This window comes from Hypanus sabinus, chromosome X1 (assembly GCF_030144855.1).
Source record: "Hypanus sabinus isolate sHypSab1 chromosome X1, sHypSab1.hap1, whole genome shotgun sequence".
Taxonomy (NCBI): domain Eukaryota; kingdom Metazoa; phylum Chordata; class Chondrichthyes; order Myliobatiformes; family Dasyatidae; genus Hypanus; species Hypanus sabinus.
The window spans coordinates 1582489-1599762 of NC_082738.1; positions in this window are offsets into that span (position 1 = coordinate 1582489).

Genomic DNA, 17274 nt, shown 5'->3' on the forward strand with positions numbered 1-17274 from the left:
ATGGTGGGAGAGTCTTGGACAAGAGGGTACAGCCTCAGGAGAGAAGGGCGCCCTTTCAAAGCAGAGATGTAGAAAAATTTCTTTTGCCATTGGGTGGTGAATTTGTGGAATTTGTTACCACAGGCAGCTGTGGAGGCCAGGTTATTGGGTGTATTTAGGCAGAGATTGATAGGTTCTTGATTGGACATGGCATCAAAAGTTACGGGAAGAAGGCCGGGAACTGGGGTTGAGGAGGAGAAAGAAAAAAAGGATCAGCCATAATTGAATGGTGAAGCAAACTCGATGGGCCAGATGGCCTAATTCTGCTCCAATGTTTTATGGTCTTATGGTGTATAGTCTATGGTCATGACCTAAAGCTGTGTTCAAACTACATTCTTCACAGGTGGTGAGTTCTCGCTTTTGGAATTCACCGAGAAGCCTGCGTTTCTGGATCTCCAGAAGCAGTTCGGAAGATGTGCGCCTTCGGGGTGTGGCTCTGTGGTGGATCCAATTCCTCGCCGATGTTGTCGACTAAAACGTTGCGGGAGATCAGGACGTCAAGTTGTCAGAGGCCTCTGCACAGGAGTGAATTCTCTCTCTTGATGGTGAGAGAGAGAGTCTCCTGGTTCTTGAGTCGGGGGAATTTGACTAAGCAATGCTGCAGACTGTAACATCGAAGCAGCAAGCTGTCGGCCTCCTCCTTCACTGTGGCAGGAGTGATATCTCTCTCTCGGTTGTTAGGGAGAGAGAGAGCCTGTTGAGATGTCAAAGTGTTGAGATGGATAGTAGTTTTTGATGGACTCCAGATCATGGTCTCTGGGGGCTTGCTATTGCCTACATGGTGGGTGGTGGGGGGTGAGGGGTGAGGGGTGGTGTTTCTGCTGGAGCAAGTGGGGGGAAGGGCAGAGAGTTCATGTTTTTGCTGCTGCTTGTGTGTGGGAGGGGAGGGGGACTTTGTTTTCTAATGTTGTTCTGCCATTCATTCTTTGAGGTTTTTTATCTCTGTTTCGTGGATGTTTGTGAAGAGTAAGGATTTCAGGTTGTATACTGTATACATTCTCTGATATTAAACTGAATCATTAAACCATTGAAATGCCAGCTTAGATTGAAAATGATCACAACGACCGTATCTTCAAAGAACTTAATTTGGTATAAGGTGCTTTGAGAATATCCTAAAGTCATAGAAGATGCAAACTAAATGTAAGTTATTCATATTTCATCGAAGTTTGATGTATTGATACATGTAAGAATTTTCCCACAAGATTAGAAAGATGGAGCACTGATGAAATGTATTGAAAACTGGCCAAGACACGTGAAGGAAAATTACCTGCCTTATAGTAGGTGACTCACAGGGTACCTCAGCAGCTACCTACAGCCCTGTTTGTGTAGCCCATGATTCTTTCCATCCTGTTCTTCAGCCGGTTTTCAATCCATTTCACATACTCCATCTTTAAGTGTTTTCCAACTTTGAGGGCCAGTTTTGCTATGTCAATATATCAAAATATTCACTGCAGCTCTGCAGCAACTCTCCAGCCCCTACACACCCTGATTATAAGTACTTAAGGCAGAGATTGATAGGTTCTTGATTGGACATGGCATCAAAGGTTAGGGGGAGAAGGCTGGGGAGTGGGGTTGAGGAGGAGATAGAAAAAAAGGATCAGCCATGATGAAATGGTGGAGCAGACCCGATGGGCCAAATGGCCCAATTCTGCTCCTATATCTTATGGTCTTATGGTTTGTAATCTCCTCAAGCAACACCAAATATTTATAGGCTTTAACCTACCTATTCTTTTATTTTCCATACAGTAGATAGCGGCTTATGTTTCATTTGTTCTTTCCCTTTGTTTATAACTAGCTTTCTTTTCCCAGATCCAAGCATTTTTTCTCTAGTTTCCAAACATTCCCTGCCTATTACAGCATGTCTGATTTTATTAGCAATATTTCGTACACCCTAGGGTGCACTAAATCTGAAGCTGTTGGGGGATGAATGCTGGGGTCTTCCTCCACTGTCTTTAGGCTATATTTCATTTGAAGATTGTATTTGTTCAATATAAAGCACTATAATAATTTTAAGCTTAATGCTCCTGTGTTTTGTTGGAGACTACAAACCTTGTACAACTAAACTGCACACCTTTAACCATTAACATATTTCAATAATCATATTTACTGTTAGACATCTGGGAAGAATGAACTGGGAACAGTTTAATCTTAACGTAAATCTAGAAAAAATATGTTCAATGCAGAGCAATGATCAGTATTCAAATAGTTTTCTAGAGCAGAATATGAAGTATGATCACATTTACACCTTGTATGTCAAACACTAGCCATAGTGTGACATCTCTCCTAACATAGAATTCTGTCTTAAATGTCTCATCGTTGAGAATACAGTGATCCATTCCACTAATCAATCACTGCTCAGCCATGAAGACAATAGACACTGTTGTGTGCAGTGTAAGGATCAATGCCAAAGATATTAGTCAGCTTGTTGGCCTAACAGTGTATACCTTGTTGAGACACAGATGTTAGATTGTTGGAGAAAGGCAACCTGCTGATTCACTTCATAGTAAAGTCCACCCCCAATGGGGTTTTTGAATGCAATCCATATGCAAAATTATATTGAATACATTTTTTCAGAAAAGACTACCCATTTCTCTTCCAGCTGTAAGAATATATTGCCTGTATCTCTCTTTCTGCAAAAGGATTCAGATCTGAAAAAAATGATAATACTTTAGTATTTCAACAAGTGGTCATTCAAGTCACTGAAATCAGCCAGAGTTTTAGAAACTTCTTCAATCATACACCAGGACATGTCAGAAATTCACATGATGATACAAACTTGTATTAATGATTTAATATCCACAATGTCCAAATGTACGCTATAGGCACAAGGGGAATAAAACCGAACAAAGTGTGAGATATTAAGCAAAGAACCAAATAAGAAGATCTCAATGAAGGAAAAGGTTGTGGAGAGTTAAGCTATTTAATTAGGTAAATTTAAGAGTGTGGGACCTAAATTTATCAGAATCAAAATCAATTTTTATTGTTACTGACATTTGCCATGAAATTTGTTATTTTATGACAGCCTTACAGTACAGGCAAAGTTTCAATATAAATAAATAAAAACAAGAGACTCTGCAGATGCTGGAAATCCAAAGCAACCCATACAAAATGCTGGAGGAACTCAGCAGGTCAGGCAGCATCTATGGAAAAGAGTACAGTCAACAATTTGGGTTGAGACCCTTCAGCAGATCTGGAAACGAAGGGAGAAAACACCAGAATAAAAAGGTGGGGGAAGGAGAAAGAGGATAGTTAGAAGACAAGAGGTGAAGCCAGTCAGTCCTTGAATTGCTGCAGTCTTTGAGGTTCAGGTACACCCAGAAAGCTGTTAGCAAACAAGTTCCAGGAATTTGATCAGGTGAAAGTGAAAGAATGTGGGTGTGGTATTTGATCTGGTGATTTTGATCTAGAGGCTCTTCAGAAGTCAAGAATGAAGCATAAAATATGATGGTCATGCCTGTGTTGTTAGGTGTTACAAAATGAAGAAAGAACAAAGAAAGAAAAAGAACAAAGAATTTGTGGTCATCCAGCTTGAATGAGAGAGATAACAAGAGATAAGCTGCAGAGAAACTTCTGGAAAAAGTACAGAATCAGCTATTCTACAGTTACTGAAAATTCACTGAACAGTTACATGTACGAGGGGTGATTGATAATTTGTGGCCTAAGGTGGAAGGAGTCAATTTTAGAAAACCTAGCACATTTATTTTTCAACATGGTGCCCTCCTACATTTACACAATTAGTCCAGCGGCCATGGAGCATACAGATCTTGGACCTCCAGAAAGTGTCCACAGCAGGGGTGATTGATAAATTTGTCGCCTAAGGTAGAAGGAGATGAGTTATACAGCTCACGTTACATACACATGCAGGTCAACTCTTTGAGTGATTATGTAGAAAGTTTGAAGTGAATAACTCATCTCCTTCTACCTTGGGCCACGAACTTATCTATTACCTTATCTATTTCTAAAACTGACTCCTTCCACGCTAGGTCACAAACTTATCAATCATCCCTCATATATAATGAACATATAAAAGTACAAGCAAACACAATAAAATTAAACTACAAGGAAAATGCAAGAAAAATAACAATGCTACACCCTAATCTCCATCATCACAAGAGCACCGCAGGGATATGTACTTAGCCGCTGCTCTAGTCACTTTACACCTATGACTGTGTGGATAAGTACAGCTTAATCATCATATACAAGTTTGCTGATGGACACCGCCGTGGCAGGCTGTATCAAAGGTAGTGATGAATCAGCATAAGGAAAATTGAAAACTTGTCTGAGTGGTGTAATAACAACAACCTCTCACTCAAACAACACAAAATGCTGGTGGAACACAGCAGGCCAGGCAGCATCTATAAGGAGAAGCACTGTCGACGTTTTGGGCCGAGACCGTTCGTCAGGACTAACCGAAAGGAGAGATATTAAGATATTTGAACGTAGTGGGGGGAGGGGGAAATGCAAAATGATAGAAGAAGACCGGAGGGGGTGGGATGAAGCTAAGAGCTGGAAAGGTGATTGGCGAAAGTGATACAGAACTGGAGAAGGGAAAGGATCATGGGAAAGGGGGAGGGGAGCACCAGAGGGAGATGGAGAACAGGCAGAATGATGGGCAGAAAGAGAGAAAGAAAAAAAACAAACAACTAAATATGTCAGGGATGGGGTAAGAAGGGAAGGAGGGGCATTAACGCAAGTTAGAGAAGTCAATGTTGATGCCATCAGGTTGGAGGCTACCCAGCCGGTATATAAGGTGTGTTTCCTCCAACCTGAGTGTGGCTTCATCTTGACAGTAGAGGAGGCCATGGATAGGTGATGCACCATCAATAACTCACTCTGAGAAGTAAGGCGAGATATCGGCTTTTATTGACTGGAAGAAGGAACAAACAGTGAGTGACCACCATACTACATCCTGGAGACTGAGAGGCTGGGCTCAGGCCTTGATTGCCTTTATACAGGGGTCTGTGGGAGGAGCCACAGGAGCAGTCAGCAGGGGGCATGTCCAGACAGGTATATGTAGTTCACCACAATAGACATATCAGAATGGGACTGGGACGTAGAATTAAAATGTGTGGCCACTGGGAGATCCTGCTTTCTCTGGCAGACCGAGTGTAGGTGTTCAACGAAATGGTCTCCCAGTCTGCGTCCGGTCTCACCAATACATAAAAGGCCACACCGAGAGCACCAGATGCAGTATACCACACCAGCCTCTCATCTCTCACTCAATATCAATCTCACACAACCTCTCACTCAATATCAATAAGACCAAGGAACTGATTGTAGACTTCAGGAGAGGGAAACCAGAGGTCTATGGGCCAGTAATCATCGGAGGATCAGAGGTGGAGAGTCAGTAATATTAAATTCCTGCATGTCAGTATTTCAGAGGACCAGTCCCGAACCCATCATATACTCTAAATATAATTATGAAGAAAGCATGACAGCACCTCTACTTCCTCAGGGGCCTGTGGAGATTTGGCATGTCATCAAAAACCTTGGCAAACTTTTACAGAAACATAGAAAACCTACAGCACAATAGAGGCCCTTTGGCCCACAAGGTTGTGCTGAACATGTCCCTACCCTAGAAATTACTAGGCTTACCCATAGCCCTCTATTTTTCTAAGCTCTATGTACCTATAAAAGTCTCTTAAAAGACCCTATTGTACCCATCTCAACCACCGTTGCCAGCAGCCCATTTCACACACTCACCACTCTCTGAGTAAAAAACTTACCCCTGATATCCCCACTGTACCTACTCCCCAGCACCTTAAGCCTGTGTCCTCTTGTGGCAACCATTTCAGTCCTGGGAAAAAGCCTCTGACAATCCACACGATCAATGCCTCTCAACATCTTATACACCTCTATCAGGTCACCTCATCCTCTGTCGCTCCAAGGAGAAAAGGCCGAGTTCACTCAACCTATTCTCATGAGGCATGCTCCCCAATCCAGGCAACATCCTTGTAAATCTCCTCTGCACCCTTTCTATGGCTTCCACATCCTTCCTGTAGTGAGGTGACCAGAACTAAGCACAGTACTCCAAGTGGGGTCTGACCAGGGTCCTATATTGCTGCAACATTACCTCTCTGCCCCTAAATTCAATTACACGATTGATAAAGGCTGATACACCATATGCCTTCTTAACCACAGAGTCAACCTGCGCAGCAGCTTTGAGTGTCCTATGGACTCAGACCCCAAGATCCCTCTGATCCTCCACACTGCCAAGAGTCTTACCATTAATACTATATTCTGCCATCATATATGACCTTCCAAAATGAACCACCTCACACTTATCTGGGTTGCACTCCACCTGCCACTTCTCAGCCCAGTTTTGCAATCTATCAATGTCCCACCTTTGACAGTCCTCCACACTATCCACAACACCTCCAACCTTTGTGTCATCAGCAAACTTACTAACCCATCCCTCCACTTCCTCAGTGAGGTCATTTATAAAAATCACAAAGAGTAAGGGTCCCAGAACAGATCCCTGAGGCACTCCAGAATATGCAGAATATAACCCGTCTACAACCACTCTTTGCCTTCTGTGGGCAAGCCGGTTGTCGATCCACAAAGCAACGTCCCCTTGGATCCCATGCTTCCTTACATTCTCAGTAAGCCTTGCATGGGGTACCTTATCAAATGCCTTGCTGAAATCAATATACACTACATCTACTGCTCTTCCTTTCATTAATATGTTTAGTCACATCCTCAAAAAATTCAATCAGGCTCGTTAGGCACGACGTGCCCTTGACAAAGCCATGCTGACTGTTCGTAATCATATTATACCTCTCCAAATGTTCATAAATCCTGCCCCTCAGGATCTTCTCCATCAACTTACCAAACACTGAGGTAAGACTCACTGGTCTATAATTTCCTGGTCTATCTCTGCTCCCTTTCTTGAATAAAGGAATAACATTCGCAACCCTCCAATCCTCTGGAACCTCTCCCGTCCCCATTGATGATGCAAAGATCATCGCCAGAGGCTCAGTAATCTCCTCCCTCACCTCCCACAGTGGCCTGGGGTACATTTCGACTGGTCCCGGCGACTTATCCAACTTAATGCTTTCCAAAGGCTCCAACACATCCTCTTTCTTAATATCTACATGCTCAAGTTTTTCAATTTGTTGCAAGTCATCACTATTATCGCCAAGAGTCTTTTACATAGCAAATACTGAAGTAAAGTATTCATTAGGTACCTCTGCTATTTCCTCCGGTTCCATACACACGTTCCCTCTGTCATATTTGATAGGTCCTATTCTTTCACGTCTGATCCTCTTGCTTTTCACATACTTGTAGAATGCTTTGAGGTTTTCCTTAATCCTGCCCGCCAAGGCCTTCTCATGGCCCCTTCTGGCTCTCCTAATTTCCTTCTTAAGCCCCATCCTGTTAGCCTTATGATCTCCTAGATCTCTATCATTACCTAGCTCTCTGAACCTTTCATGAGCTTTTCTTTTATTCTTGACTAGATTTATTACAGCCTTTGTACACCACGGTTCCTGCACCCTACTATAACTTCCCTGTTTCATTGGAACATACTTATACAGAACTTGAGACAAATAGTCCCTGAACATTTGTCAGATTTCCTCCATACTTTTCCTTGAGAACATCTGTTTTCAATTTAAGCTTCCAATTTCCTGCCTGATATCTTCATAATTCCCCTTACTCCAATTAAACACTTTTTCTAACTTGTCTGTTCCTATCTCTCTCCAATGCTATGGTAAAGGAGATAGAATTATGATCACTATCTCTAAAATGCTCTCCCACTGAGAGATCAAACACCTAACCAGGTTCATTTCCCAATACCAGATCAAGTACAGCCTCTCCTCTTGTAGGCTTATCTACATATTGTGTCAAGAAACCTGAACACACCTAACAACCTCCACCCCATCTAAACCTCCTGCTCTAGGGAGATGCCAATCGATATTTGGGAAATTGAAATTTCCCATCATGACAACCCTGTTATTATTACACCTTTCCAGGATCTGTCTCCCTATCTGCTTCTTGATGTCCCTGTTACTATTGGGTGGTCTATAAAAATACACCCAGTTGTTATTGACTTCTGTTTCTAACTTCCACCCACAGAGACTCAGTACACAATCTCTGATCAACGGTGCCACGCCCCCACCTCTTTTGCCTCCCTCTCTGTCCTTTCTGAAACATCTAAAACCTTACATCTGAGGTAACCATTCCTGTCCCTGAGCCATCCAAGTCTCTGTAATGGCCACCACATCATATCTCCAAGTACTGATCCATGCTCTAAGCTCATCGGCTTTGTTCACAACACTCCTTGCATTAAAATAGACACATCTACAACTCAAACCATCGGTCTGAGTGCATCCCTTCTCTATCACCTGCCTATCCTCTCTCACACGCTGTCTCCTATCTTTCTCTATTTGAGAGCCAGACGCCTCTTCCCCAGTCCCTTCAGTTTGGCACCTGGGAACATTTCTATCGCAAACAAACCTTTGATTTCTGTCCACACAAGCAGTCCTCGCATGACCTTTATCCTCCTCCACTTCACCATCTGCTCTAACACTCTGGATCCCCTCCCCCTGCAAATCTAGTTCAAACCCCTCAGAGCAGCACTAGCTAACCTACCCGCAAGGATGTTAGTTCCCTTCCAGTTCAGGTGCAAACTGTACTGTTGGAACAGGTCCCACCTTCCCTAGAACAAAGCCCAATTGTCCAGAAACATGAAGCCCTCCCTCCTGCACCATCTCCTTAGCCACGTATTTAGCTGCATTATCTTCCTATTTCTAGCCTCACTAGCACGTGGCACGGGTAGCAATTCTGAGATTGCAACCCTGGAGGTCCTGTCCTTCAGCTTTGTACCTAACTCCCAAAACTCTCTTTGCAGGACCTCCTCCTTCTTCCTATCCACGTCATTGGTTCCTACATATAACCATATAACAATTACAGCATTGAAACAGGCCATCCTGACCCTACTCGTCCGTGCCGAGTGCTTACTCTCACCTAGTCCCACCTACCTCTACTCAGCCCATAACGCTCCACTCCTTTCCTGTCCATATACCTGTCCAAAGTTTTTTTAAATGACAAAATCGAACCTGCCTCTACCACTTCTACTGGAAGCTCATTCCACACAGCTACCACTCTCTGAGTAAAGTAGTTCCCCCTTGTGTTACCCCTAAACTTTTGCCCCTTGACTCTTAACTCATGTCCTCTTGTTTGGATCTCCCCTACTCTCAATGGAAAAAGCCTATCCATGTCAACTCTATCTATCCCCCTCATAATTTTAAATACCTCTATCAAGTCCCCCCTCAACCTTCTACGCTCCAAAGAATAAAGACCTAACTTGTTCAACCTTTCTCTGTAACTTATGTGCTGAAACCCAGGTAACATTCTAGTAAATCTTCTCTGTAATCTCTCTATTTTTTTGACATCTTTCCTATAATTTGGTGACCAGAACTGTACACAAAACTCCAAATTTGGCCTCACCAATGCCTTGTACAATTTTAAGATTACATCCCAACTCCTATACTCAATGCTCTGATTTAAAAAAGGCCAGCATACCAAAAACTTTCTTCACCACCCTATCCACATGAGATTCCACCTTCAGGGAACTATGCACCATTATTCCCAGATCACTTTGTTCTACTGCATTCCTCAATGCCCTACCATTTAACATGTATGTCCTATTTTGATTAGTCCTACCAAAATGTAGCACCTCACACTTATCAGCATTAAACTCCATTTGCCATCTTTCAGCCCACTCTTCTAACTGGGGTAAATCTCTCTGCAAGCTTTGAAAACCTACTTCATTATCCACAATGCCACCTACGTTAGTATCATCAGCATACTTACTAATCCAATTTACCACCCCATCATCCAGATCATTAATGTATATGACAAACAACATTGGACCCAGTACAGATCCCTGAGGCACACCACTAGTCACCGGCCTCCAACCTGACAAACAGTTATCCACCACTACTCTCTGGCATCTCCCATCCAGCCACTGTTGAATCCATTTTACTACTTCAATATTAATACCAAACGATTGAACCTTCCTAACTAACCTCATGTGTGGAACCTTGTCAAAGGCCTTACTGAGTCCATATAGACAACATCCACTGCTTTACCCTCGTCAACGTTCATAGTAACCTCTTCAAAAAATCCAATATTTGTCAAACACGACCTTCCACTCACAAATCCATATTGACTGTTCCTAATCAGACCCTGTCTATCCAGATAATTATATATACCATCTCTAAGAATACTTTCCATTAATTTACCCACCACTGACGTCAAACTTATAGGCCGATAATTGCTAGGTTTACTCTTAGAACCCTTTTTAAACAATGGAATCACATGAACAATACGCCAATCCTCCAGCACCATCCCTGTTTCTAATGACATTTGAAATATTTCTGTCAGAGCCCCTGCTATTTCTACACTAACTTCCCTCAAGGTCCTAGGGAAATCCTGTCAGGACCTGGAGACTTACCCACTTCTATATTCTTTAAAAGTGCCAGTACTTCCTCTTCTTTAATCATCATAGTTTCCATAACTACCCTACTTGTTTCCCTTACCTTACACAATTCAATATCCTTCTGCTTATTGAATACCTAAGAAAAGAAATTGTTCAAAATCTCCCCCATCTCTTTTGGCTCCACACATATCTGTCCACTCTGATTCTCCAAGGGACCAATTTTATCCCTCACTATCCTTTTGCTATTAATATAACTGTAGAAACCCTTTGGATTTATTTTCATCTTACTTGCCAAAGCACCTTCGTATCTTCTTTTAGCTTTTCTAATTTATTTCTTAAGATTCTTTTTACATTCTTTATATTCATCGAGCACCTCATTTACTCCATGCTGCCTATATTTATTGTAGATCTCTCTCTTTTTCCGAACCAAGTTTCCAATATCCCTTGAAAACCATGGATCTCTCAAATTTTTAACCTTTCCTTTCAATGTAACAGGAACATAAAGATTCTGTACCCTCAAAATTTCACCTTTAAATGACCTCCATTTCTCTATTACATCCTTCCCATAAAACAAATTTTCCCAATCCACTCCCTCTAAATCCTTTTGCATCTCCTCAAAGTTAGCCTTTCTCCAATCAAAAATTTCAACCCTGGGTCCAGTCCTATCTTTCTCCATAATTATATTGGAACTACATGGACCACGACATCTGGCTGCTCACCCTCCCTCCTGAGAATACTGAGAACTCAATCCAAGATATTGCGGACCCTGGCACCAGGGAGGCAACAGACTATCTGGGATTCTCGACCTCTCCCACAGACCCTCTTATCTGTCCCCCTAACTATCGAATCCCCTATCACTACTGCTCTCCTCTTTTCCCTCCTTCCTTTCTGAGCTGAGGGTCCAGTCTCGGTGCCAGAGACACGACCACTACAACTTGTCCCTGGTAGGTTGTCCCCACCAACAGTATCCAAAACGGTATACTTATTGTTGATGGGAACGGCCACAGGGGTTCTCTGCCTTTCTTGATGATTCCCCTTCCCTCTCCTGACAGTCACCCAGCTACCTGCCTCCTGACTTTTAGGGGTCACTATCTCCCTGAAACTCTTGTCTATTTCTGCCTCTGCATCATGAATGATCTGAACTTCATCCAGTTCCAGCTCCAGTTCTCTAACTCAGTTTGTCAGGAACTGCAGCTGGATGCATCTTTTACAGGTGTAGTCATCAGGAACAATTGTACTGTCCCTGACTTCCCACATCCAGCATACGGAGCACTTGACTGCCCTAACTGCTGCATCCATTACCTACTCCTAAGTTAATGAAATTAGTTAAAGGAGCTTAACCGGCCTTACCTCACTTGGAGCAAGCTCATCCTCAGCCTCTCGAGCCAAAGCCTCAAAGCTCCACTCTTACCCTGATGTGTGGTGGAAAGTGTGCTGATTGACTGCATTATGGCCTGCTATGGAAACACCAATTCTTTTGAGTGGAAAATCCTATAAAAGGTAGTGGATTCAGCCTAGCACATCAAGGGTGAAATTCCCCCCCCCCCCACCCCCACCATTGAACACACCTACATGAGACAGTGTCGTAGGAAAGCAGCATTCATTACCAAAGATCCTCACCACCCAGGCCAGGCTCTTTTCTTGCTGCTGCCATCAGGGAGAAGGTGCTCAGGGAGGTGTCTCAGGGCTGGCACCACCAGGTTCAAGAGCAGTTACTACCCCTCAATCATCAGGCTCTTGAACCAAAGAAGATAACTACACTCAGTTAAGGGCTCATTTATATGGTTATTTCATGCTCATTATTTATTGCTGTTTATTTATATCTGCATTTGCTCAGTTTGTTCCTGTTTACAGTTATTATTCTATCAATTTGCTAAGTACGCCTGCAGAAAAAGAATCTCAGGGTTGTAAGTGGTGACATGTATGTACTCTGATAATAAATTTTACTTTGAACTTTGAACTTTGTAATCCAACAGTGGCTTGGAGGGCAACCTCCAGGTCAAGAATTTCACGTTTTTGCTTCCCTCGTCCTCCTAAAAGGTAGAAGTGGCGGGTTTGGAAGATGGGTTTGGAAGGTCTTGGTGAGTTGCTGCAGTGCATTCTGTATATCAGGAGTTTCAAAGATTTTGGAATGAATCCTCAACCCACAACTGTCTGACTCAGAGTCAAGAATATTAACACTGAAGAACTGGTGACTTGCAAAGGTGTTAGTTCACCCATCAATGACTTGGAAATTGAATGAGGGAAAACAAAAACTCAGTGTTTATTGGGAGACGTGGAAGTCATATTTGCAGATTCTGCCAAACTTATTGGTTGGACCAAGATAAGATATTTTAGTTCAGTTTCCTTCTTCTCTCTTAACTAAATGGACAGCATGGTTGTTGACAGTGGCAGATGGCATTAAGCTTTGCCAAATGTTCTTGTTAAGCTTATTGCTATAATATTAGATAAAGCCTCAGACTATGCATCAAATCTAGCTTTTGACATGATGCAGATAAAACAAACATTTATTTAAAGTATAATATTTGTTCAATTCTACCATTTGACAATTATCTAAATGACCCATTTAGTTAGCCATCCTTGCACATTTGTGAAACATTTGTCCATTTCTGCAACATATATACTATGAAAATTATTCACAATTTCATTACACTGAGGAGGAATGTTAGTGCAAAATATCTAACAATTTTGCATGAAAGGAAAAACTAGTAGTAAAACAGTTATTCACAAAGCCAGAAAACTACCATTGTGCTTGAATCTGGCAAGACCAAGATGTACCGTATCTTACAACATCTCACATACTCCTGCATTTATTTTTTAATCATTCCTTAGGGTGATGAATGGATCAGGGTTGCACTCTTTGGTCCTTTAAGAATGATTTTGGCTTCTCTTAGTACTTTGCAATCACAACCTGTCCGTACCTCCAGCTGAACTCTGTCTTTTTGTGTGTTTTCCCCCTAGCTGTCAGTCTGTGGTTTTGTATTGCCATGTGCTCCTGTCCCCACTCTTGCTCGACTCCGGCCCCCGTATTACTGAGTACTCCATCTCTCACCTGTTTCTCATTATTACCTGTATTGATGCCACCTGTGTCTCATTGTGCTCCACCTATCATCTGCCCCTCTGGTTATTGCTCAGTGTGTTTCAGTCCTGTGTTTTCACTGGTTTGTTGCCAGATTGTGCCAGTGAATTTTCCTGAGCCTTTCCAGCATTTGTATCTGCACTCTGTCTGTACATCAACTCTGACTGTTTCCTGATTCTGGTTTTTGGATTTCTTGGGATGTTTTGATCTCTGCCTGAACTTTGATGCCGACTTTGTCTACACCTTGGGATTTGTTACTGAATTTATATCACTGTGTGCACAGCACTGAGTCTGCGACTGGATCCCTGTTCCAGCATCCTGACAATACAATCTGGCCAGAATGGACCCAGCAGACTCCATTTGTCCTAGAGCTTCCCTGGAACAGCAGGGGGTGATGTTGGGGAGACAACAGAACCAGCTGAACTCTATTCAGGGTAGTGGTGTTGCTTTCTGCCAATGTAGCTGATCTTGTGGCCCAGACTCAGTCACTCCAGCTATCTCAGAGTGCACATCAACATTCTGTGACTGCATCTTCTGCATCGTCCTCTGTGTTCTCGCATACTCTTCCTGTCCAAGAGCCCTGTCTGCCTCCTCCAGAAACTCTCAGGTGAGTCTGGTACCTGCTGCTCTTCTCTTTCCCAGTGCATCCTCATGTTTGAATTGCAACCAACAATGTTTCTGAATGATCAAGCCAAGGTAGACTGTCATCATCCAACTGCCTGGTTGGGTGAGAGAATGGGGAATAGCAGTCTGGGAGGCAGGCTCCCCTTTCTGCAGTAGTTTTCAGTCATTTTCTGAGGAGATGAGAAAAGTGTTTGATGGCTCCAAACATGGGAGAGAGGCTGTCTGTGAAATGCTGCACATGCACCGGGGTGCAGATCTGTGTCAGATTACACCATAGAGTTCTGGACCCTAGCTACCTCCAGTGGCTGGAACTCGGAGGCACAGTATGACACCTTCCTGAAGGCATCAAAGATGAGCTGGTCACCCAGGACCTTCCTGTTGCCTTTGAACCCTGGTGGATTTCGCCATCTGTATTGATGTTCGCCTTCAGCAGTGCTGCAGAGGGAGGGGTTCCAGAGGGTCCCTGGGGGCACTGGGTCAGTTCCAAGCCCCTCGTCAGTCTACGTTGCCCTGCTGTTTGTCTCCATCTACAATTCCTGTTCCAGAGCCTGAGCTATGAAGATTGACTGTACCTGGCTGACTGGAAGATAAAGGAGAATCAACACCCATTCTTGTCTGTACTGTGGCCAACCAGACCACCATCTCCACCTGCCCAGTAAAATCCAAGTGTTCACCAGTAGGATGAGGAGTATTGGTGAGTGTAACCCTGTCCGGCCCTCCTCAACACCACTCACTCTCATACCTGCTTCTCTGGAGTGGGGTGTCCAATGGCGAGCAGTCTCCATCTTGCTTGATTCTGGTGTGGAGGTGAGCTTTATCAATTCCGGCTTGGCTGCCCATTGGGGATTACCCAGGTCTGCTCTCCAGTCACCATTAATGGCCAGTGCCTTGAACGGTCAGAGACTGGCTAGCATCACCCATGTCACAGCCCCAGTGAGTCTCAGTTTATCCAGCAACCATCATGAACAGTTAACCCTTTGTTATTGACTCTCCTCAAGCTCCCATTGTCCTGGGCCATCCCTGGTTAGTCAGACACAACCCCCACGTTGACTGGCTCAGTCACAAGATTGTAGGCTGGAGCCCATTCTGTCACTCTCACTGCCTCCACCATGCTCAGATGCCCTTGTTTCGAAACCCAGATCCCCCTGAAGAATTTCCAGACCCAAGTGCCATCCCTCCTGAATACATCAATCTCGAGGCTGTTTAGCAAGTCTCAAACCCCTTCGCTACTGCCTCATTGTCCATATGATTGTGCCATTGATCTCTTGCCTGACATATCTCTCACAAGGGGCCGCCTGTATTCCCTGTCCGTACCTGACACAGAAGCCATGAGTAAGTACATTCAAGAGACAATAGACAATAGGTGCAGAAGTAGACCTTCGGGCCTGCACCTCCATTTTGAGATCATGGCTGATCATCTACTATCAATACCCGGTTCCTGCCTTGTCCCCATATCCCTTGATTTCCCCTATCCATAAGATACCTATCTAGCTCCTTCTTGAAAGCATCCAGAGAATTGGCCTCCACTACCTTCCGAGGCAGTGCATTCCAGACCCCCCACAACTCTCTGGGAGAAGAAGTATTTCCTTAACTCCGTCCTAAATGACCTACCCCTTATTCTCAAACGATGCCCTCTGGTACTGGACTCCCAGCATCTGTAATCTATTTCCTGCCTCTATCTTGTCCAATCCCTTAATAATCTTATGTGTTGCAATCAGATCCCCTCTCAATCTCCTTAATTTCAGCATGTACAAGCCCAGTCACTCTAACCTCTCTGCGTAAGACAGTCCAGACATCCCAGGAATTAACCTCGTGAATCTACTCTGCACTTCCTCTACAGCCAGGATGTCTTTCATTAACCCTGGAGACCAAAACTGTACACAATACTCCAGGTGTGGTCTCACCAGGGCCCTGTACAAATGCAAGAGGATTTCCTTGCTCTTGTACTCAATTCCCTTTGTAATAAAGGCCAACATTCCATTAGCCTTCTTCACTGCCTGCTGCACTTGCTCATTCACCTTCAGTGACTGATGAACAAGGACTCCTAGATCTCTTTGTATTTCTCCCTTACCTAACTCTACACCGTTCAGATAATAATCTGCCTTCCTATTCTTACTCCCAAAGTGGATAACCTCACACTTATTCACATTAAACATCATCTGCCAAGTATCTGCCCACTCACCCAGTCTATTCCATAAAGTTGTTTTATGGGAAGGATGTAATAGAGAAATGGAGGTCATTTAAGGGTGAAATTATGAGGGTACAGAATCTTTATGTTCCTGTTAGGTTGAAAGGAAAGGTTAAAGGTTTGAAAGCACCACGGTTTTCAAGGGATATTAGAAACTTGGTTCGGAAAAAGAGGGATGTCTACAATAGATATAGGCAGCATGGAGTAAAGGAATTGCTCGAGGAGTACAAAGAATGTAAAAGGAATCTTGGAGATTAGAAAAGCTAAAAGAAGATACGAGGTTGGTTTGGCAAATAAGGTGAAAGTAAATCCAAAAGGTTTCTACAGTTTATATTAAAAGCAAGAGGATAGTGAGGGATAAAATTGGCCCCTTAGAGAATCAGGGCGGTCAGCTATGTGTGAAGCCGAGGGAGATGGGAGAGATTTTGAATGATTTCTTCTCTTCGGTATTCACTAAGGAGAAGGATATTAAATTGTGTAAGGTGTGGGAAACAAGTAAGGAAGTTATGGAACCTATGACAATTAAAGAGGTGGAAGTACTGGCACTTTTAAGAAATTTAAAAGTGGAGAAATCTCCGGGTCCTGACAGGATATTCCCCAGGATCTTGAGGGAAGTTTGTGTAGATATAGCAGGAGCTCTGACAGAGATCTGTGCCAGAGGATTGGCGTATTGCTCATGTGGTTCCATTGTTTAAAAAGGGTTCTAGAAGTAAGCCTAGCAATTATAGACCTGTCAGTTTGACATCAGTGGTGGGTAAATTAATGGAAAGTATTCTTAGAGATAGTATTAATAATTATCTGGATAGACAGGATCTGATTAGGAGAAGCCAGCATGGATTTGTGCATGGAAGGTCATGTTTGACAAACACTATTGAATTTTTTGAAGAAGTTACTAGGAAAGTT